This window comes from Leucoraja erinacea, chromosome 12 (assembly GCF_028641065.1).
Source record: "Leucoraja erinacea ecotype New England chromosome 12, Leri_hhj_1, whole genome shotgun sequence".
NCBI classification, from domain to species: Eukaryota; Metazoa; Chordata; class Chondrichthyes; order Rajiformes; family Rajidae; genus Leucoraja; species Leucoraja erinaceus.
The window spans coordinates 15,303,018-15,327,814 of record NC_073388.1 but is presented as its reverse complement, the minus strand read 5'-3'; the positions used below and the strand labels follow the sequence as shown (position 1 = coordinate 15,327,814).

The following is a 24,797-nucleotide window of genomic DNA, read 5'->3' as shown; positions in this document are numbered from 1 at the left end:
ACTTTAAAAAAAAGACTAAGCATAGAGGCAGCAATGGAAGCTCCTGCATATTTAATTTGAATACATTATGATGCATATTTTTTCCTTCTGTAAAAAATGTCACAAGTGCCTATTGTATTTTCACCCTGGATGAGATACCATGAGGACCAGGCACCAGGCTTTGACATATCAAACAGAGCTGAGCTGCATTGTCAGCGTTCAACAAAAAGCTGATGAGGGTGAGAAGCCATTGGTTTGTTTATGCTGTTTATTGTGAGGTGGGCACAGAGCGGGCCATTAGATCTCTGCCCTTTCCAACTACCCCCAGGATGATAACTGCTTTGAATAAACATTCATGACATTCTCCTCTTGTGCCCGTTAGCGGAAGGCAATGTGAGTTCCGTAGCTGACTGCATTTAAAAAGAAATACATGTAAAATAAACTCGACAGAATTATTTGAAAGGATGCATCTTATGTTTCCCAAAACAGCTATGGTGAGAATTCAGACATAGAGAGACAGTTCTTTTCCCTTACTCTAAGGCACCTCTTCTCACAGCATCTCACTCCAGACTCAATGGTAATAAGGAATTTGAATTTATTCTTCCTTTAACATTACTTAATTTATTTATGAATGGTAAACTTATTGTACATTCCAACGATTGACAATGTGAATTATTGCAATCTATACAATATGAATAGTGTTATGGTTATGATATTAAGCTGGTAATCCCTGGGAGCTGAGTAATAATTCAGAGTATAAGAGTTTAGCTTCTTCCAGGGCTATCTGAGAAGTTGAACACAGTTCAACTCACCTGAGATAAATGAATAAAAGAATTGCAACTTCTATTTCAGGAAGGTAAATCTGCAATCCTTACCTAGTCTGTCCCATGCTGTGCTTGACTCTAAATCATTCATTGAAACGTCCCAGCAAAACTTTTACATGTATAAAACCGCTTGTCAGTAATTCAAGAATAAAGTCCACCAGCAGCATTCTGGGCCAAACACAGTTGGTAATGAAGGGCAAGATTTCCAGTGGCACCCCTATCCTGAGAATGAAAGGGGATTAAGTGGATAACACATGGAGTGTGTTTGATAGCTGGGCTGTGTACAACAATGTACCATTATAATTATGGCTGCACCCCACAAGCCGTATTTTCATGATTATCTCATTTATACACCCTCATCGTTTCCTTTACACATTTTGAGGCAGAACAGGTTTGGAGAGATACATGTTGGCCGGTGTGGACAGGTTGGACCAAAGGGCCTGTTTCCACGCTGTATCACTCTATGACTATGACATTTTACTGCTCAAGCATGAACTATTTGCCATCGGTTACCACCAAGTACTGGAGAAACCATGATCACCTAAAGTGCAAGCAAAAAATAATTTAAACATTCCTTCACAGCTGCTCATCATTCATGATACTCAACCCACATATTCCTTGCATTGATTTATTCAGCTACTTGATCTCAGCAGAGAGGATCCCAGCCCGATGGTGAACATAAGCCTTATGTGAAACACTGGCTTCCTTCATTGGCAGTGGTTCTTAAAGTGCAAGCTCAGACAATCCCTCCCTACATCTCCCTGCTCTGAAATCTTTCTTGTCCTTTTAAGGTTCTATCACTTTCTTGTCCATTTAAGGCTCTAAACAGGTGACTTAGGTTTTGGCCTCCTGATTGACTGATTGATTGAAAGATACAGCTTAGAAACAGGCCCTTCAGTCCAACGAGTCTACATCAACCATCGATCACCAGCCATACTACTTCTATATTATTCAACTTTCACATTCACTCCCGACACGTTAGGGAAAATGCCCAAGAAGGTAATTAACTGACAAATCCATGTCTTTGGGATGAGGAAGGAAACCAGAGTACCCTGAGGAAAACCATGCGATCTTAGGACACTCTGCCTTTGTATGTCCATATGATCAGATATTGTTTGATAATCGTTTCTGTAAATCAATTTGGGGCATTTTTACCACGTTAATATTATGATGTTGCTGCTGCATATTGAAGGATTGGAAATTATGAACTGGTTTAATTTAAGCATTTGTCATTTACCAAGGGCTTATCCAATGTTCCCTCTAATTTTTAGTAGTTCGTGTGCTCAGAAATTTTGTATTTTGCAATATTTTATGCTGTTACAAATGTGTGTGAGCATTGAATTCTTGTGCAAATATATGACCTCATGAGCTTTTGGTGCAGTAGTTGTTACTATTTTGTTAAGCTAACTTAACTTTAAACCATCTTGCAGTTCTTTTGCACTTCATACCCTTTGCGTCCTTTGAATATGACATGGTGAATCAAAATTTCTTTGAATAAAAACTCAAAAAGCAACAGAATTTGAAATGGATTTTCATAAATTGTACAATGAAGTCAATATGATTATGAGATTTTTACAAATAAGTATAAATTATGTACTGTTTCATACTGTATAATTATTGATTACTACATTTTAGTTATGCTTTAAAATTTTGATTTAGATTTCCACTTCTTCAGATAATGAAGCAATCTCTGCTCACATACAACAAGACATGAGCAACTTCCACAAGTGGGAAGTGACATGTGTGTGCCGTCGAAGAGACGCAGAAGAACAAAGAGGGACCCGGTGTCAGGGGGGAGGGAATGGGTGGACGATGTTGCTGCTGAGAAGAGAGAAGGAAGTGGGACCATTGGGACTATATTGAATCCTTTGTAACTTTGTCGGCTGTCCTTTATATGGCGACTCTTTGCATACTTGCGTACTATACGCAAAGCAAAGGATTTCACTGTACCAAGTACACGTGACAATAATCAATCACTCAATCAATCAATCAATCAATCAATCAATCAATCAATCAATCAATCAATCAATCAATAATTGGTAGTCTCACCAACATCTCCTGACATTCAACATTCCTCTTCCATTGACCAGAACCTTAATTGGATCAACATAAATAATCTGGGCACAACAGCATGTTGCAGGCTGAGCCTTCTGTAACCTGCCTCCGGCTTCCAAAAACCTATCTGCCCTGGACGAGAGGGCAAATGAACACGTGACAGAGGTTGTAGGAAGCAATTGGGAGAAAGGGATTGAGGGTATTCTCTGAAGAGATTGTATCTGAAGAGAAATGTGATGAAATTAGCTTAATTTGCTTGGGTCAATGTGGTGTGAACAGAATTCAAGAGATTCAATCCCATTCATCAGAAAATGGTGCCTTGCACAACTTCAGAATGTCCCAAAGGACTTTACAAGGCATGAAGGATAACATAGTGTGACACTTTCATTTACCCTCATTCACATACAGGTACTAGGTTTCCATTTACTTTCTCTTGAATGTATTCACATTCTCATATTCAGTGCTCATATTCACTTCTTTATTTATTCGCTACCATTTATTCTCTCCCATAAAACACCCTCCTACTTAATCTCTTTCACAAACAGAGTTTCCATTTATTCTGCTTTACAAAATCATCCCATTCTTTCTCTCTCTCGCTCTCCCTCTCCCTCACTAAAGGGGCGGCATGATGGCGCAGCAGTAGAGTTGTTGCCTTATAGTGTGAGAGACCCAGGTTCGATCTTTACTGCAGGTGCTGTCTGTACCGAGTTTGTAAGTTCTCCCCGTGACCTGCGTGGGTTTTTTCTGGGTGCTCCGGTTTCCTCCCACACTCTGAAGGCGTATAGGTTTGCAGGCTAATTGCCTTGGTAAGATTGTAAATTGTCCCTAGTATCTGTAGAGTAATGTTAGTGTGTCAGCGTGGACTCGGTGGGCTGAAGGGCTTGTTTCCATGCTGAATCTCTAAACTAATCTCTCTTGCTCTCAATCACTGACATTATTAATATTCTCAACACACACCCCATTTTCACTCATACACCCACACATATCATTTTCTACAGACTGATCACGTTTTACCTTTTCATAAATACTGCATGCATTTAGTTTTTCTCACACATAATATTCACATGACATCATTCTTCTCACTCAGACTACTGAGTTAATATTGTAGAAAGGCTTTGATGGAGTTACCAAGACTCAACATGTGTTTATGAAAAACAAAGTCTTTAGTTTTGGATATGCTCTTGTTAGTTGCTCCGCTGAGTAGGTTAAAATCAAGAAACACCAACTCCCCAAATCTTCAGTTTGTTTTAAGTGGTCGTTCAGCTATTATTAGGAGGGTGAATGTATGGAACCTGCCATGAAAAGGACTGTAGTTTCTGTTACTTATTCAGTTTGTGCTGGAGTTCCTAGCATATCAGATTTCTTGAACACAGTTTAACTCAATTTTGTCCCGTGCTTGCAAATGCCTCTGTTGAAATTGTAGTTTGAAGAATTCATAACACTTGTAACATTAGGCATTCCCAAATGAACATTCACAGAATACTTGCTATGCTTTGGAGCAGTAAGAGTATGCAGCCCAGTGCCAGCTCCCAATAGAGTAACATAGAAATAAAGAACTGCAGGTGCTGGTTTACTAAAAAAGACACAAAGTGCTGGAGTTATGACCTTAAGGCCATAAGATATAGTAGCAGAATTAGGCCATTCGGCCCATCAACTTTGCTCCACCATTCAATCCTGGCTGATCTATTTTTTCCCTTTCATCCCCATTCTCCTTGACGCTTTTTGTCGTTTTCCCCATTAAAGTGATCCCGTCAATCCCATTCACCCTTTCATATTTCCATGTAATTTAGTCTCTCTCATATGCCCATTATTCTCCCATTCATAGACACAAAGTGCTGGAGTAACTCAACGGGTCAGCCAGCATCTCAGTCTGAGGAAGGGTCCCGACCAGAACCATCACTCCTCCTATTTCTCCAGAGATGCTGCCTGACCCACTGAGTTACTCCAGTACTTTGTGTCTATCTTTTGTATAAACCAGCATCTGCAGTTCTCTGTTTCGACCATTTGTTTAATTTGTGACTTATCTACACTGTAGTGTGAATTACAATAGCCAGCTAACCTTCCAGCAGGTATTAGGAATGTGGGGAGAAAGCAGGAGCATCCAGTGGAAACTAGGTAATGGGGAGAGCATGCAAACGTATGGAGAAAGCATGAGGTCGGGATTGAACCCACATCCCTGGCCTGGACCCGGGAGGTAGTGGAGATAACCACTGTGCTACCATGTCGCCGTTTTGCCTCAATGGATAGAATAGGCTTTAATGAGTTAGTCATGAGTGCTGAATGCTCAGTTTTACTTTTGTCTCCTTGGGCACCAGTGGATCATTCACTGAAGAGGACATCAACCCAATCCCCTCAAACTGTCAGAGCAAATACTAGACGGTATAGCTTTAAGTTGAGAGGAGCAAAGTTTAAGGGAGATGTTTAAACTCTTGAAAATCGGGGCACGTTCTTTACACAGAGGGTGGTGAGTGCCTGGAATGCGCTACCAGGGGTGGTGGTTGAAGCAGATATGTTAGTGGCATTTAAAAGACTTTTGGATAGGCACATGGATATGCAGGGAAGGGAGCAATATGGGTTAGGTGCAGGTAGATGATTGACCGTCTTGGCACCATGTTTGGCACAAGGCCCTGTTCATGTGCTGTGCTATTCTATGTTCCATGTTCTAAATGTTCTAAATGAGTAACTGAGGCAGAAGTCGTGTTTGTACAAAAAGCTGAAAATGTACGCTCTGTTTGACTGATGTCTTCCCAGGAATGGCCAGTGGACATACACTTTCGCTCCTATGGTGATACACCCCTTCTGGCTTAAAAAAACAACTATTCTGTAGCTCACTGCAAAGATGTGTACAAAATTACCCAGCTTTGGTAGGTGTGATCTGAAGAGGGATACAATGTGGAGAACTGTGAACTGGTTAAATGACTGTGGAGGAATGGGGCCGGGGGGGAGGGGGGAGGTGGGAGGGGGGGGGGGGGGGGGGGGGGGGGAGAGGGGGAGGGGGGGGGGAGGGGGGGGGGGGGGGAAAGGGGGGGGGGGGGGGGGGGAGGGGGGGGGGGGGGGGGGGGGAGGGGGAGGGGGGGGGGGGGAGGGGGGGGAGTGTTTGTAGAAATTACTTAAAATCAGATAATTCAACATTCATACTGTTGAGTTGTAAACGCAGCCTACAAAATGCCTGCCCTCTCTCTCTCAGCTTCTTAACCTCTCCGCTGTCACGCTGTACTGTGTTAGCAGCAGGCACAAAATTACCTCTTGAATTACCCCTTTAACACCACGGCAGATAACACTAACTTCCACCCATTCACCCATCCTTTTGAATTGCCTTTTTATTAAACACAGCTGTGGATGGAATTAGATCAGCCATAAATCTAAAGGGCAAGGAGCCTTCGGAATTTGGGCATCAGTTTTCTCTGAAAATACTGAGAGATCAGGGTCAAAACAGCAAAGCAGCTTTAATGACCAAGGTGCTATCATTCAAACCACTTACCTTTCTGCCCCCCATCTGCTGGTATTTTCAGAGAAAACAGCAACCAGAGTCGGACTTTCAGCCTTAATCAAATGCAAACCTTGCAACAGAAGTTTGCAGGTGATGGATATTGTCTAAAAATTAATATCTGGTCAGTACTGCTGTACAAACTTTACAATCTGTAAATACAAACTGCTTCTGAAATTAATTTTCTATTGCAGTCAAGAGAATGAATTTTGGAGCCAGATTACGACGTGCTGATGACATAGTCCATTTGACAGACTAACTGGGATGAATTTCCAGGCAATATTATCATGGGTAATTCAAGGATACAATTTGATTAACATCAAATGTAAAATAATTTGTTCAGATGGTTTTGCAGAGTAGGCTTTGCAATTGTGTAATTTCCTGGCACAAGGCAGGTTTAGGCCAGGAATTTGTGATGGGTACAATGCTGAGCTGACAGTTTTTCCCATATTTAGGTGGAAATCTGATGGCAATATTTGGAGAATGTGTGTTATAGTGAAGTACTGGTTAAACGACTGTGGAGTGAAGACTGGGGTTGTATTCACTGGAATTCAGAAGGATGAGAGGATATCTTGTAGAAACATATAAAATTCTTAAGGGATTGGACAGGCTAGATGCACGAAAGAATATTCCTGATGTTGGGGGAGCCCAGAACCAGGGGTCACAGTTTAAGAATAAGGGGTAGGCCATTTAGTACTGAGGTGTGGACAATCGTTTTCACCCAGAAAGTTGTGAATCTGTGGAATTCTCTGCCACAGAAGACAGTGGAGGCCAATTTGCTGGATGTTTTCAAGAGAGAGTTAGATATAGTTCTTGGGGGTTAACAGAATCAAGGGATTATGGGGAGAAAGCAGGGAACGGGGTATTGATTTTGGATGATCAGCCATGATCATATTGAATGGCGGTGCTAGCTTGAAGGGCCGAATGACCTACTCCTGCACCTATTTTCTATGTTCCTATTCTTCTACTTTACTTGAGAGATACAGCATAGAAACAGGCCCTTCAGCTTACCGAGTCCATGCGGACCAGCGATCATTCCGTACACTAGCACTGTCCCACACTCTAGGGACAATTTTTACAATTAACAGAAGCACATAAACCTACAAACCTGTACGTCTTTGTAGTGTGGGAGGGACTGGAGCACCCTGAGAAAACCCACGCTGTTGCACCTGTAGTCGGGATTCAACCTGGGTCTCTGGTGCTGTAAAGGGCCTGTCCCACTTGGGTGACCTAATCCGCGAGTTCTGGCGAGTTTGCCCTCGACTCATACTCACAGCATGGTCGACACAAGGTCGTAGGAGGTCTTCATAACTCTCCTTCATGCTCAAGAGTGGTCTCCGCGTACTCGAGGCCTCAGCTAGGTCGCGTCGTTTTTTTCAATATATTAAAAAGGTCGCCGTGGAAAAAATCGATACTTTTTTTACTTGTAAATTTACTTTAGTAGGTCGTAGTAGGTCGGCATGTTAGTGGTAGGTAATCAAGGGTAATTGAAGGTAGTCGAAGGTAGTCGTAGATAGTCTTCATCATGGTCGAAGGGAGATCGAAGGAGATCGTCTCTCACTCTCCAGTATTCGGTGTCCAATTTTCCCGAAGTTAGTCGTAGCTAATCAAAGGCGGTCGAAGGAAGTCTTCTACATAGTCGAAGGAGGACTTCAACATGTCATTTTTTCAAACTCTTCTAAACTCGCCAATTAGGTCGCCCAAGTGGGACAGCCTCTTAAGGCTGCAACTCTACCGCTGCGCCACCCTAAATATTCGGTATGATTTCAGCAATGAAACTGAAGGCAACTTCTGGAGGATGCATGTTTGCAGTGAGATGGTGAAATCCAGAATTTAAGCAACTGTAAAAACAATTAAAAATGTCACACCTTGTTGAATGAGGTGTGATTGAGATTTTAATGGCGAAATCAGCTGTGATTATTGCTGTGCTGTCCCTGAGGTATTCTTAAACTAGCATTATACATCTGCAGTCAGATTTTTTTAAGTGTAATTGTTTCCATAGATATGAATAAATACACTAGTTTTTGTTTATTTTTTAAGCTTCTTTATGATATTTCATTGTCTAAATTAATCACCTGTAAACAAAGTCTTGTTTCATTGCTTATATAAAGGGCATCACAGTGGTGCAGCGGTAACGCTCCTGCCTCACGGTGCCAGAGACCAGAGTTCAATCCTGATTATGGCTGCCGCCTGTGCAGAGTTTGTACATTCTCCCTGTGACCGCGTGGATTTCCTCCGGTGCTCTCGTCTCCTCCCACTGAGGAATGCACATTTCTCCCTCATGCTTTGGATTACTGACAATTGATCGCAGAGCCAGCCCTACAATACATCCCAAAGAACTGTACATTTGCCGGTTAAATGGCTGTTGTAAATTGTGAATTGGCCCTAGTGTATAGGATGCGAAAGTGGGATAACATCAAACTAGCGTGCACGGGTGATTGATGGTCGGCATGGACTCGGTGGGCCGAAGGGCCTATTTCCATGCTGTGTCTCTAAACTAAATTAAACTAGAATGCTTAAAGCTGTATGAGCATTAGATACAAATAGTTATAAAAACAGAAGGTTCTTTTTATTTTCTGGTTGGCTATCTGTCAGAATTCTTCAATCTGATTGTTCTCATATCTCCCTCATTGATGTTAATATTGCTGAATGCTACAAATCACCTGGGGAATGTGCTTAGATGCAGGGTTTGTGAAATTCACATAATACAGCTCTCAAGTTTTGTTGGAAACATTTTCAAGGCCGGCGTTGAATGCTATTCCGTCAATGGGAGACTGGAAAATCCATATAATTGTAGGGCTGGCTCTGTGATCAATTGTCAGTAATCCAAAACATGAGGGAGAAATGTGCCTTCCTCAGTTCAATTCCATGACCACCTGTGATTCCCTCTTTTCTCTCCTCTCAATAAGCCGAAGAAACAAAGGTTTGAAAGCACGTATCACCAGATTCAGAAATAACTTCTCTCCCGCTGATATCAAACTACTGAATGGTCCTCCCAAAATCTTAGGTATAGATAGCCCTGACACTCCAACCTACTTATTTGTGGACCTTGCATTTTTTTTACTGTAACTGTAACGTTCTCTTGCTGTAATATTATATTCTGCAGTCTATTAGTTTCTCTTTGCACTACCTGTTGTACTTGTGTATGACATGATTGTACTCATGTCTAGTATGATTTGACTGGACAGTTTGCAAAGCTCCACTATCTTGGTGCTTGTGACATTAATAAACCAATACTGATACCAGTCCAACACACAAGCCATCTTCCCTTGCGCCAACTGCATCCGCACCTCACACATCTCCAAGAAAGTGGCCAATATATTGAAGGACTGTTTTCACTCTGGTCATTCCTTTTTCTCACCATTCTCATCAGCCAAAAAAAATACAGAAATTTGAAAGCAGGATTCAAGAACAGCCCCTTTCCTGCTGCTATCAGTTGACTAATAGGTCCTCCCATAAGCTAGGGTGTTGGGTCAATCTCCAAAAAATACCTAATTGTGGACATTGTAATTTTTTATAAGCTATAAATGCTAGTCCATCATCCCTGAGATAAAAGAAAAACAACAAAGTAGTTGCAGTGGAGCAGTACTGAAAAGGGATCCTGACCCAAAGCGTCACCTAACCATGCCCTCCAGAGATGCTGCCTGACCACTGAGATATTCCAGGATTTTGTGTTCTGTTCCCAAGCAATGGCACTGCCCTACAAAGCGAGTATAGATATTCTGACCATCGAAGGGATCCACAGATGGCACTGCCTCCAAAAGGCAGCTAATATTATCTAAGACCCCCACCATCCAGGCCATGCTCTCATCTTGCTATTACCATCGGGGAAAAGGTACAGGAACCTGAAACTGACAGGAACTGACCTCCAGGTTCAAAAACAATTTCTTCCCAGCCACCATCAGACTCTTGGACACTTCACACCACCAGGCTCAAGCCTCCCTCAGCAACTTTGATCTACCATGGAGTTTGTTTTGCTTGAACTATGGAGTTCAGTGTTGCACTATTATGGCCTGATTTCCTAATATTAATGACTATTCATTTATTATATTATTGGGTAATATATATTTATTTGTGTGTTAATACGCCAATGGGGTTGTAAAGTTGCAGCCAGTACGAATTTCATTCTTCTGTTGTCGGTACAAATTTCAACTAAACACTCTTGACTCTTTCCTGCTCCTTCTGGTCCACATTTAGCTAAGGAACACATGTCAAGCAAGCTGTTTACTTACTATTGAAAGCCATTAGTTTATCTGCTACATGTCTAAACAAACAAGCTGCACTGTGTACACCTCTAGTTTGTTGTCAAATGTGATTAAATAAAGGAAAGTGACCTGAATCCACTGTAGGAAAGCAAAGACAAGAGGCACTAATTTATCCATCACCTCAAGCCCTGTCGTCTTTTAAAATATATTTTGAATTTCAAAAGACCTTGATTTTTCAGATAAATATATTTAAAGTTATTTCAGGCATTTGTCTCTGACAAGTTTGGCTTGTCCTAACTATGCCTCTTGTTCACCTGCGCATAATAAGCACATTCTGTGTGTTGGTTCTGCAGCATTTTCCAGCATTTTGGAATCTTAATGTAATTCTGTTTTTAAAATCAGACGTACTCTATTCGGGAAGTTTTCAGGTAGTTTAAACATGAAAGTCGAAGCAAGGTGGTAGATATATGAACAGTGTAACAAGAATGAGCTGGATAGTTAGCATTGACACCTGTTTCTTGTACCAACAGGAAGATAATACATGATTGGACAAGTTAGGTGATACGACATTAACTTCTTTCACAATCCATCATACAGTTCATTCCTTGAGTTTAAAAACTTGAACGTGGTTCTAGCTTGGGTTCCAGGAGCAACTGAATAAAAGGAACATAGAACACAGTAGAGTACAGCACAGGTACAGGCCCTTCGGCCCACAATGTCTGTGCTTCACATGATGCCAAGTTACAATTTTCTGCCTGCACATGTTCACTACCCCTCCATTCCCAGCATATTCATCTGCCAACCTAAAAGATACGCCTATCAAATCTGCTGCTCTACCACCACCCCGGGCAGCACGTTCCATTCACGCACCACTCTCTGTAAATCGTAATCGCAACTTTAAATTTTGCCCCTCTCATCTTAAAGTCATGCCTTCTAGTCTTTGACATTTCCACCCTGGGAAATTCCTCTATCTACCCTGTCCCTGCCTCTCATAATTTTATATACTTCTATCAGGAGACACAACAAACTCAGTTGCTGGGTGTCAGTCAGAAGCTCAATGGTGGATAGGGAATAATTCCAGCTCAGGACATGTCAACTTACTGAAGCTTACAAAGTGGGTCTCTGTGCATCCGTTTGCAACTGGACCCTAGACATCCTCTTCAACAGACCACAATCAGTACAATCTGGTATAAATGTTTACTACTCAATAACCATCAGCACAGGGGGCACCTGAAGGCTGCGTGCTCAGCCCCCCTGCTCTACTTACTCTATACCCGTGACTGTAGCTAGATACAGTAAAAACTCCATCTTTAAATTTGCCGATGACACCACCGGTGTTGGACAAATTATGGGCAATGATGAGTCCAGTTATAGGAGGGAAATCAATCATCTGATTGAATGGCGCCAGAACAACTTTGCTCTCAACATTAATAAGACCAAGGAGCAGATTGTTTACTTTAGAAGAGGTAGATTGAGGATCCAGGAACCTGCCCATCGATGAGTCAACAACTTCAAGGTCCCAGGCATGCATATCTCTGAAGATCTGTCCTGGACCCAGCACTTTAATGGAATCTTAAAGAAAGCCCATCAACACCTCTACTTCTTCAGAAGATTGAGGAGATTCATGATGAATATTCTCTTGAACATCTCTCTTAGATGTACGATAGAGAGTATATTGACTGGTTGCATCACAGCCTGGATCGGCAATTCAAATGGCCTGGACTGAAGCGGTGGACACATCCCTGACCATCAAGGCCACTGACCTCTCCACCATCTAAGGGATCTATAGGAGGCCCTGCCTCAAAAAGGCCGCAAGCATCATCAAGAAGGACCCACATCATCCTGGCTGCACTCCTGTCATCCAGAAGAAAGTATAAGAGTCTGAAAACATAGAAACATAGAAAATAGGTGCAGGAATAGGCCATTCGGCCCTTCGAGACTGCACCGCCATTTGATATGATCATGGCTGATAATCCAACTCAGTATCCCATCCCTGCCTTCTCTCCATACCCCCTGATCCCTTTAGCCACAAGGGCCACATCTAACCCCCTCTTAAATATAGCCAATGAACTGGCCTCAACTACCTTCTGTGGCAGAGAATTCCACAGATTCACCACTCTCTGTAAAAAATGATTTTCTCATCTCGGTCCTAAAAGACTTCCCTCTTATCCTTAAACTGACCCCTAGTTTTGGACTTCCCCAACATCGGGAATAATCTTCATGCATCTAGCCTGTCCAACCCCTTAAGAATTTTGTAAGTCTCTATAAGATCCCCCCTCAATCTTCTAAATTTTAGCATCTAAATTCTAAAAACCATCATCTCCAGGTTCAGGGCCAGCTTCTTCACATCACCCATCAGGCTATTGAACACTACAAAACACACTAAACTACAAACTATGAACGGTCATGTTTGAACTAGGGATTTCAGGCTTTGTCTATTTCTCTTGGTACCCTTATCTCTAACCAGTCTGAAGAAGGGTCTCGAACCCGACAGGTTACCCACTCCTTCTCTCGAGAGATGCTGCCTGTCCCGCTGAGTTACTCCAGCTTTTTGTGTCTATCTTCGGTTTAAACCAGCTCCTGCTGTTCCTTCCTACCCACTTCGAGCTTTTTGTTTTGCACTAGTATTGTTATTAGATTTTTAAAAGTTATGCTTTCTATTGAGTACTGTGTTTAAAAACCTGTTAAGCTGTTGCAGGTACGGATTTCATCATTTTGTTTTGGTACATACGACAATTAAACACTCTTGACCACCTTGTAATGGCAATTTCAAAGGTTTCCATTGTCATTACTCTGCTGGCAGGGTGGAGTGGATCGAACATGCAGTACGATAACAAAAACAAATCTTCCAGTCGTTATTCCAGTTTCATTGATTCTTTATTTAAGTTGTTGAAAATACAAAGAAGTGTCTAATACAAATTGTAGCTTTCTGTTCTTATTATCTGAACTGATAAAATCTGTGTCTTCTCTCCGGTGCTAGCTCTCGTCAGCTCTGACCACACCTTGTCATATCGCTTAGTCTATGTAAGTCACGCCTATCTACATAAATCCACGGCCATCTATGTATCAAAATGCCACCCCCAAGTATTTAAAATTATACTGTGAGAAATATCTAGACAAAATACTATCTATATTACTAAAAGTCTGATCTTGACCATTTCCTGTTATTCTGTATATTGATTTTAGAAAAAATGCTGCCACTTACGACTGTGATTTTTTGGCCATCTTACTCAGAGTCCCCCTCCGCTATGCAGGACAAGAGGATTTTTCCCATAGATGAAAAATAAAAGTTATTAATGTTTAAAAAATATTGAGATTCTCTCTCCTGAAGGCCACGCCCCTTCCGAAGGGACTATAAAACCCAGAAGTGTTGAGTACCTCAGTAAGTCTCTGCACGATGGGTTACGTCTCTCAGTCTGAGCTGTGAATAACACTGAACACATGTCAATCCCATGAATGAAAATTAAAAGTGTTATTAGTATTTAAAAAATGACGAGAATCCCTCTCCTGTCAATCATGCCATGAAAGCCACGTCCCTTCCGGAAGGATTAAAAAACCAAGAAGTGTGGGTATGGCTCAGTCTTTGCAGGATGGGGGACGGAGAGGTCACGACTCTGTCTAAGCTGTGAATCAACTGAACACACTGAATGTCTACTGAAGTGTGAGTGTGGTGTCTATGTGGTGTTTATGTGGTGTTTTGTGTGGTTTTATGGTGGTTTCACCCTGCTTGAAATGGTATGAAACTGCATTTGAATGTGGTGGCCTTGCACCCTGCATGAAATGGTATGAAATTGCATTTGAATTTGGTGGCCTTGCACCCTACATGAAATGGTATGAAACTGCATTTGAATTTGGTGGTGTTGCACCCTGCTTGAAGTGGTATGAAACTGCACTTGAACTTGATTGTCTTGCACCCTGCTTACATAGAAACATAGAAAATAGGTGCAGGAGTAGTCCATTTGGCCCTTTGAGCCTGCACCACCATTCAATATGATCATGGCTGATCATCCAACTCAGTTTCCTGTACCTGCCTTCTCTCCATACCCCCTGACACCTTTAGCCACAAGGCCCACATCTAACTCCCTCTTAAATATAGCCAATGAACTGGTCTCAACTACCTTCTGTGGCAGAGAATTCCAGAGATTCACCACACTGTGTGAAAAATGTTTTCTCATCTCGGTCCTAAAAGATTTCCCCCTTATCCTTAAACTGTGACCCCTTGTTCTGGACTTCCCCAACATCGGGAACAATCTTCCTGCAGCTAGCATTTTGTAAGTTTCTATAAGATCCCCCCTCAATCTTCTAAATTCTAGCGAGTACAAGCCGAGTCTATCCAGTCTTTCTTCATATGAAAGTCCTGATATCTCAGGAATCAGTCTGTTGAACCTTCTCTGTACTCCCTCTATGGCAAGAATGTCTTTCATCAGATTAGGAGACTAAAACTGTACGCAATACTCCAGGTGTGGTTTCACCAAGACCCTGTACATCTGCAGTAGAACCTCCCTGCTCCTATACTCAAATCCTTTTTCTATGAATGCTAACATACCATTTGTTTTCTTCACTGCCTGCTGCACCTGCATGCCTACTTTCAATGACTGGTGTACCATGACACCATTGCATCTCGTTGCATCTCCCCTTTTCCTAATCGGCCACCATTCAGATAATAGTCTGCTTTCCTGTTTTTGCCACCAAAGTGGATAACCTCACATTTATCCACATTATACTGCATCTGCCATGCATTTGCCCACTCACCCAGCCTATCCAAGTCACCTTGCAGCCTCCTAGCATCCTCCTCACAGCTAACACTGCCCCCCCCAGCTTCATGTCATCTGCAAACTTGGAGATGTTGCATTCAATTCCCTCGTCCAAATCATTAATATATATTGTAAATAGCTGGGGTCCCAGCACTGAGCCTTGCGGTACCGCACTAGTCACTGCCTGCCATTGCGAAAAGGACCCGTTTATTCCTACTCTTTGCTTCCTGTCTGCCAGCCAGTTCTCTATCCACTATCTCTAATACTGAACCCCCAATACCGTGTGCTTTAAGTTTGTATACTAATCTCTTATGTGGGACCTTGTTGAAAACCTTCTGAAAGTCCAGATATAACACATCCACAGGTTCTTCCTTATCCACTCTACTAGTTACATCCTCGAAAATGTTTATAAGATTCGTCAGACATGATTTATCTTTCACAAATCCATGCGGACTTTGTCCAATGATTTCACCACTTTCCAAATGTGCTGCTATCCCATCTTTAATGACTGATTCTAACAGTTTCCCCACTACCGGTGTTAGGCTAACTGTTCTGTAATTCCCCGTTTTCTCTCTCCCTCCCTTTTAAAAAGTGGGGTTACATTAGCTACCCTCCAATCCTCAGGAACTACTCCAGAATCTAAAGAGTTTTGAAAAATTATCACTAATGCATCCACTATTTCTGGGGCTACTCCCTTAAGTACTCTGGGATGCAGATTATCTGGCCCTGGGGATTTATCGGCTTGAAGTGGTATGAAACTGCACTTGAATTTGGTGGCCTTGCACCCTGCTTGAAGTGGTATGAAACTGCACTTGAATTCGTTGGCCTTGCACCCTGCATGAAGTGTATGAAACTGGACATGACTTGAACTGGACTTGAATTCAGTGGCCTTGCACCCTGCTTGAAGTGGTCGGAAACTGCACTTGAATTCGGTGGCCTTGCACCCTGTTTGAAGTGGTCGGAAACTGTACTTGAATTTGGTGGCCTTGCACCCTGCTTGAAATGGTAGGATACTGCATTTGAAGTTGGTGGCCTAGCACCCTCCTTGAAATCGAATTTCAAGGGATAGCCGTGTCAACTGCCAGCCCTCCAGCCGTGAGTGAGCTGCCAGCACATCAGTCTTTAGTGACTAAGCTGCCACCCCAAGAATCCATTTGGCCCACAATGTCCATACTAGCCCTCTGGAAAACAGTCCCTTCAGCCCACAACAACCATACTAGCGCTCCAGAATGCCCCCCCCCCCCCCCCCCCCTCCCCACCAATATTGCGTTGGGGGACCAGCCCTCCCATGTGAACATGGGACCCAACGGGTCCTACTTAGTCTAGTAATATACTTACAGTAAGTAACTTAAACATAAATGGCTCCTACACACCCCTTCACACACTTGGCAATACCCTACACTCACAGACATACACAGTCTGAGGAAGGGTCTCGCACCTGCAGTTCTTTCCTACACGTGCATAGAAAGCCAGGATATTCAACCACAGCAGACACACGATAACTGACACCCTTTTCCCTTTTTCAGGACACTGTGATGTACGCGTCCATAGATGGCAGTAGCTGTTCAAAAGGAATCGAGTGCAGTGTATTGCAGAACCACTGAAAGAGTATCATGTGGAAGGAGACCATTCTGCACGTTTATTCTGCACTAGCTCTCCACAAGGGGAATCCAGCAAGTCTCAATCCCCTGCCTTTCCCAACATCACTGCTAAATCTTTCCTTTTGTACATTTATCTATCTGATTTACTCTGGAATATCACAATTGAATTTGCTTCCACGTCTTTCTCTGATAATACATTCTGTTCCGGCTGTTAAAAATGCTTCTTTTGCTAATCACCCTCATTATTTGATCTTGACCTTTCAGCTGGTAGAACACGTTTCTCTCTTTCACCTCAGTCTGCAATGTTTGTGATGCTAACTTCATAAAAGTTCTCTTTCCTCCACCCCACTGAGATTAGTCTGACTGGCCTGTAGTCACCATGTTTATTCTTATAAACAAAGATGTAACATGAACGAAGATGTAACATTTGCAGCCCTCATGCCCCAGTCACAAATCAATGGGAGTTTGGAGCATTGTGGCCAATTGTAACCATTTATCATCTTACCGTTTAGAGCAGGAAGTGCTTACTATCATTGGAGAATTCAAGGTACCGGCATGTTATACGCTAACATGTCTTGATCACTTAATCCCTGAAGTTTTGAAGACAAGAGTTTTATACACTGGTGCCCATCTCCTGGTCAAGTGAAAGACCTGGATAGAGTGGATGTGGAGAGGATGTTTCCACAAGTGGGAGAGTCTTGGACCAGAGAATAAAAGGATGTACCTTTGGAAAAGAAATGAAGTATTTCTTTTGCCAGAAGGTAATAAATCTGTGGAATTCATTGCCACAGATAGCTATTGAGGCCAAGTCAATGGATATTTTTAAGGTGGAGATTGACAAATTCTTGATTAGGTGTCAGGTTTTTTGGGGAGCAGGCAGGAGAATGGGGTTGAGAGGAAAAGATAGATCAGCTAGGATTGAATGGCGGAGTAGATTTTATGGGCTGAATAGCCAAATTCTGCTTATATAACACGAACATGAAAAAAACTCAAGGACTTTATACCACTTTATGCCATTCCCAAACTCATACAACTTTGGGAGCAAATCAGCAGTTATAAATCCCAAATAATGATGTCTCAGCTAAATATTTCAGCTGCGTAGGAAGGAACTGCAGATAGACACAAAATGCTGGAGTAACTCAGGGGGACAGGCAGCATCTCTGGAGAGAAGGAATGGGAGAGGTTTCAGCATCAAGACTCTTGTAAATATTTCAGCTGTTATATTTCTAACATGGATCTTTAGTTAGCTTAGATATTAAACGTTTCTGAATCATATATTATGCTTGACTTATTTTGTTTATTTCAGAAAGCTGCACTTTTTTATATCGGGGAAAGGTCTCGACCTGAAACGTCATCTATTCCTTTTCTCCAGAGATGCTGCCTGACCCGCTGAGTTACTCCAGGTCTCTGTGTGTGTGTCTACAGGAATCTACAGCTCAGGATAGCTAACTCAGCACATATCAGGAAACAAAGCTGGGAGTTCCACAGGGCTCTGTGACTGGGAAGAGCATTTAACCACTGAGTTATTCAAATTATAGGTACTTTTAAAGAATTAAAGAAATTCTAGATGAATAGATGTGCGGTCTGTTTATTAAAGGCTTTGCTCTGGACCGCAGCCAAAACAATTACGAGCTAAGAGCCTTTTTGTTAAACTCTTCCGCCGGTTTATTTTCCTCTCCTTCTCATTGGTTTGGGAGCAAGGTCTTCACACACACACACACATGTCTAATTTCTGAATCATTGGCTCATCGCTGTAATCCGGAGAAACCAGGTCGCGCTAATGGAAAAAAATGAGATCTGATTGAATAATTGCATCCTGTCAAGGTTGTGAAGAATTTGGAGATGGTGCAAAGGAGATGTCAGTCCTGCTTGGGGCTATTAGGAATAGAATATATCTGCTGTTTAAAACATATCCTGTTGCTGCTCACTAATTAAAATAAGGCACACCAAGTCTATCGCTTTAAAACCGCATGTCAATCTTGCTGCCTCTGCACTCTGGAGGAAGTTAGTGATTATTTAGTGAAAAGGGGTCTTGTTGTCAGAAACTCTCCCACTTGCAGACCAGATGATTCTGCTCTACAATTATTCAAACAGATGATTTTCATTTAAGGAAGAAAAAAAACTGCACCACTGGATGTCACCAGTGCCTTACAGTTGTTTTGGTCCAGAGACACATTGGAATCATTCTCAGTGCAAACCATGTGTAATCCCCAGAATTTAGGTGATGGGAAAATACTGCGAGGAGATGCCTTGGGCGTTGTTCATGGTAGACTTTTCAGGCTTAATATTTATTTACTGTGTATTGTAAAATAGGGACACCAATGTGTTGTGCATTAAAAAAATCAGAAGAACACACAAATATTTCTGAACAACTTCCGACTACTGCCAGATTAATACTGACAACACTAAGAGAAAAGATGGCAATTTGCCTTTGTTTTTACTGGGCTCCATGTTAGTTGGTTGACTAGTTAGTTCGTGTAAATAAGTACATTCAAAATTGGCCACAAATCAAGAGTTGTCAGTCACTGATGTTTAATATGAAGCCATCTTAAAATTAACTTAAGTTTTTATTGAAAATAATTAATTAAAAAAAATAATAATTTGATTTGAATTTATTAACCTGTATTCACCTTGTCAGGGACAATAGCATAGTTTTCGCAGGAAGGCAGTTGGAGCTGAGGAAGTGGGGAGGAGGCTGGACATGTGGAATGTGTCGGAAGTCTGGTCTAATTAGGTTCAGTTGTTCCGTTGATGCTGATATAGTGTGAGCACTGTCTGAGGCTGGACAAATAATCACAATCTTTGAATGTTAATGAACACAAGATTCTTGGCAGCCTGAGACCACAATGCTGGAATAACAGTGGGGCTGACAACCACCAGATTCACAAGAAAACAAGAAAGTATGGAAATGGGAAAAGGCCATTTGGCACATTAGGAACATTCCTCTGTAGATCTTGCAGCTGAGATGCAGGTTTACCTTTTGTTGTATCAACCACACCCATTAAATCCCTAGAGAGTACATTCTGCATTAAAAAAATCATAGATTCCTAAAATTTACAAACTGGTCCCAGAATATTCATGCAGCACCACATCTTCACCATTCATCATCATAATCTTAATCATAATCATACTTTATTAGCCAAATATGTTTTGCAACATACGAGGAATTTCATTTGCCATACAGTCATACCATTTAAAAACCACCAAAACACAAAAAAAAACATTTTAACATGAACATCCACCACAGTGACTCCTCCACATTCCTCACTGTGATGGAAGGCGAAAAAAGTTTAATCTCTTCCCTTCTTGGTTCTCCCGTGGTCGGGGGGCCTCGAGCCTTCCGGTGATGGGATTATCTTGGCTCCCATAGCTGGCTGTCGGGCCCTCCACACCGGGGCAATCAAGCTCCTGCATCGGGTGGGAATCTCAGCTCCCCCGCGCCGGGCGATCTGTCCCCGGGTCGGGGCTAGTCGAACCTTCTGCGACGTTTGGAACTTTCCCGACATCGGCCTCTACCCGAGACTGCGAGCTCCTCGATGGTGAAATCCACAGGCCGCGGTCGGAGTGTCGATCCCAGGCAAGGGATTGCAGGCTCCGATGGTAAGTCCACGGCCTCGCGGTGGGGTTCAAAGTCAGGCCTGACCAAGGCCGCCAGCTATATGATGTTAGGCCACAGAGCGACCCTAGATACGATCCAGGAAACAATCGCATCTCCGGCAAGGTAAGAGATTTAAAATAAGTTTCCCCCCTGACCCCCTCCCCCACCCCCCACTTAAAACAAACCAGAGAGCATTAACTCAAACTTTTAAACCACACTAAAAATAACAAAAAATGGCAAAAAGACAGACAGACTGTTGGTGCGGCGCCCCCTGGTGGTATGGCCAACCACCCTTGTCTATGGCCAATCAAGCCAGACTTTCGGCAGATTCCATATTCATCACATCAGTGTGTCCTTTCACTATAAACAGCTGCTCAATTTTCATTCACGTATTTAATTTCATTTCCTACTTGAGAAGATAATGATCTAAACTGGCTTTCCCGAGGTTTATTACATTCTACTTAAATATTGCCAACTGATAATTGGATTCACCCCCTTTCGCATTGGTTTAGTTCTGCTGTACGTGAGAATGAGAGAGCGCTAAAAAGCAATTTACAGATCAGAGGCAGGAAATGGCCATGTCTAAAATTTGGTCCAAATCATCTTTCTGACGGAGCAAAGAAGGCATGGAGAACCATCAAAGCCATCTTTGTGAATGGATTATATGATGTCTCAGATTTTTGCCATGTCACTGACCACTCCAACAAACTTCCCCAGATGCACTGCAGAAAATATCCTGACAGGTTGCATCCTCACCTAGTACAACAATTCCAATGCACATAAGCACAAGAAATTACAGAGAGTGGTGGACTCAGCCCAGTCCATTCCTACCATCAAAAGCATCTACACCAGGCGCTTCCTCAAGAAAAAGGTATCTATCATCAAAGACTCCCACCATCTGGGCCATACACACTTCTCACTGCTATGATTGGGACAAGAGGAGCAGAAGCCCGAAGTCCGACACCACTGGGTTCAGGATCAGTTGCCTTCCTACAACCACCAGGTTCTTGAAACCAAACTGCATCAGTGTGAAGAAGGGTCTTGACCCAAAACATCACCTATCCGTGTTCTTCAGAGCCTGACCTGCTGAATTCCTCCAGCATTTTGTGTCCTTTTGTCCAAAGCCCCAATCCTAGGGCAGTAAATGAACACAACGGACTACCTCTTCTATACCATGAACTTGTTATCTAATTGTGTTTTGTACTAAGGTCTTGTTTTTGCACTGCCTTTTTGTTTTCTGGGTTTTGATGAATTTATGTGTAATTCATATATGGTTTCTGCATTTATGTGCAGTCTGATTCTATGTGCCTGTGATGCTGGAGCAGGGGCCGAGATTGACTGCATGATCTGTACAGAGTTTCTAAATTCAGCTAAGTTCAAAGTTCAAATGTATTTGTCACATGCAGCAACTAAGGTACAGTGAAATGAATTTGCCAAGCAGCGATGCCATTGAAAAAAGAACACACAACACGCAATAGAATTTAACATAAACATCCACCACGGCATTCTTGACTGTGGTGGAAGGCAACAAAGTTTGGTCAGTCCATAGACAACAGTCTATGTAATTAATTGATCTTAGTAACTTAAACCAGGCAGTGAGAGAAAAAAACCTGGATTTCCATTTCAAAAAGGTAAAGCTACCTGTAAGAGCAAACATTATTTTCATTTCAAACATTATATCTCTAATGCTTAACTCTAAGCTTGGTCTCCTAATATATTTGTCCTGGTACATTGTTTTTTGCCCCTAGTGGTGTGCTTAGCATAATTATTCAATCCCCTATCACCTTTGTGTAAATAGGTTTTCCTGATACCTGTTATGAATTTATTTTTCATTCATTGTTACTTACATCTCTGTGATTGTATTCTATTCAATAACTCAAAATGATCTTAATTAATTAATGTTAGTTTAGTGTTTACAATGTTTACAATTATACCAAGCCAATTAACCAACAAACCTGTATGTCGTTGGAGTGTGGGAGGAAACCAGAGATCCCGGAGAAAACCCACACAGTTCACGGGGTGAAAGTACAAACTCCATAAAGACAAGCACTCGTAGTCAGGATCAAACTTAGGTCTTCTGGCGCTATAAGGCAGCAACACTACTGCTGCACCACCGTGCCGCACCTGAGTATTATTTTCACTCTATACTTCAGTTCTGGACATCAAATGAAAGGGATTACTTGATCAAATATATAGTTTATTGGCTGCATTGTATACTTGGACAAGATAATGAAAGAGGATATTTATGGAAGTATTATTCGGCAAAGACAAGAATTACTTGAGAAAGTAGCTAAATAAAGTTGAGAAAATCAATTGTGGAGTTTTTAGGTAAGGCTGCTGCTACCTAAAATACTTATTTCTAAATTTGCAAAACCATAAATTCTTTGGGCGAAGCGGTGGTCTGGAGACAGTGAACTTACTCTTTTACAGTCTGAAGAAGGGTCTCAACTTGAAACATCATCTATCCATTTTCTCCAGGGATGCTGCCTGACACGTTGCGGTATGCCTGCATTTTGTGTCTATCCGTGGTATAAACCAGCATCTGCAAGTCCTTTTTATTACCACTCTTGTACATGCCGTTTAAACTCTGAATTATAGTGTGACTGATGCTATGAATTCCCAAAATATAATTTGATTTTGTACTGGCTGAACTTTTCAGACAAGTTTCCATTCCCATATCCACGTGTGTTGGTCTTGAAGCTAATTACAACTGTGAACAATTCATTCCTCAGATAAAGCATTGCTTCGATACAGGAATATATTTAGAGGTTGATAACATGACCTTTATATAATCTTCTCATCTGAGCCTCCTGATGGTTACTGACTCCTGAGCTGAAATACTTCAATTATTCTTTCCACACCACTAGAGGGGTCTGTTCATTGTCATCTCACCAGCAGCCAACTGCTTCCTAAATTTAGCTACTCACAATATCTTTACTGTTTCATTGTTTAGTTTAGTTTTTTAGTTTAGAGATACAGCGTGGAAACAGGCCCCCCGGACCACCGAGCAAACGCCGACCAGTGATCCCCGCACACTAACGCTATCCTGCACACTAGGGACAATTTACAATTTTACCTAGCCAATTAACCTACAAACCTGTACATCTTTGGAGTGTGGGAGGAAATTGGAGATCACAGAGAAAACCCACGCAGGTCACGGGGAGAACGTACGAACGCCGTACAGCCAAGCACCTGTAGTCAGGATTGAACCCGGGTTTCTGTGACTGTAAGGCAGCAACTCTACCACTGCTCCATCGTGCTGCCCTTATCCGGACTTTAAAAAGATAGCTTGTAGGGCAGTTGCAACATACAACGGAAAAGCTCACCAATCCTTCTGAAGTAGCCTGTTACCTGATAGCACAACTGATCCAGAGTGCAACTCTACCAGACTACTCTTCCAAATGAAATAAGCAGATGTTGAATGACAAAAAATCATGGATAGATGATATAACATAACTATGGGGTTTTGAAATACTTGTCACATTACTGTTCTGCTACTTTATGAATTCCAATAGCACCGAATGCTTATTCCCAGCTGGGCTTGATAAAACAACTCATCATTATTTCTAGGTACAAAAAATAAACAAATTCTGCACTAAAAGAATACATATGTATGAAAGGAATTTTACATTGCCACAAAACCTACTGTGAAAGAAAACTTAACAAATTAAAAGCATAAGACATTTCAGCCATTTTGAATAATTATCTGAGTGTATAATGGAGGAAAAAACAGAAATAAAAATCAGGAGAGATGCCAAGTAAGTTTCATATATTTCATGTCACCTCACAATATTACCCTGTTGTTTGGGGGGGGGGGGGGGGGTAAAGCATTGAGAGTGAAAGGAAAGAATCCTCAGGGCATTATCCAAGACATTCACAATTGAGCTTTAATGTCCGGAGGATGGCTGCTACTGCAGAGTGAATAAAAGAGTAATCAGTACAATTGATACCAACATTGCCAGCTAAGGTGGCTACTGCTATAAAATGAGCATGTGAGTATCAGCATTTCAACAAGAACCACGTCAGACTTGATGTTTATCCTTTCAAATCCCACTCTGACCTTCACACATGAAGGAAGGACACTTTGACGTAGTGCATGGACTCTTGGAGTCAGATTGTACAATGTGTCGGTCCCCCCAGAAATGAAAAGATAAGCAATAACAATTGAAGGAACGGAGAGTAAAATCAAATTCATTTTTTATGATAGCAGTGCATTAAGGCATTCATTCGAATGATATATCCAACAAATGCAAAAGGCAGATTAAGAGCTCGGACTAAGGCTGTATTTACTTCA

At 41.9% G+C, this 24,797-nt stretch overlaps 1 protein-coding gene across 1 annotated transcript in view; it reads left to right on the top strand.

The window, feature by feature from the left end:
• med12 (mediator complex subunit 12) overlaps positions 1 to 18,477 on the top strand; it is a 363,139-nt gene extending 344,662 nt beyond the window's left edge. The window contains exon 46 of the mRNA XM_055643638.1: positions 18,212 to 18,477. The gene's annotated coding sequence lies outside the window, so the exon portion shown is untranslated. The remainder of the gene's footprint in view (positions 1 to 18,211) is intronic.
• Positions 18,478 to 24,797: the final 6,320 nt, after the last annotated feature.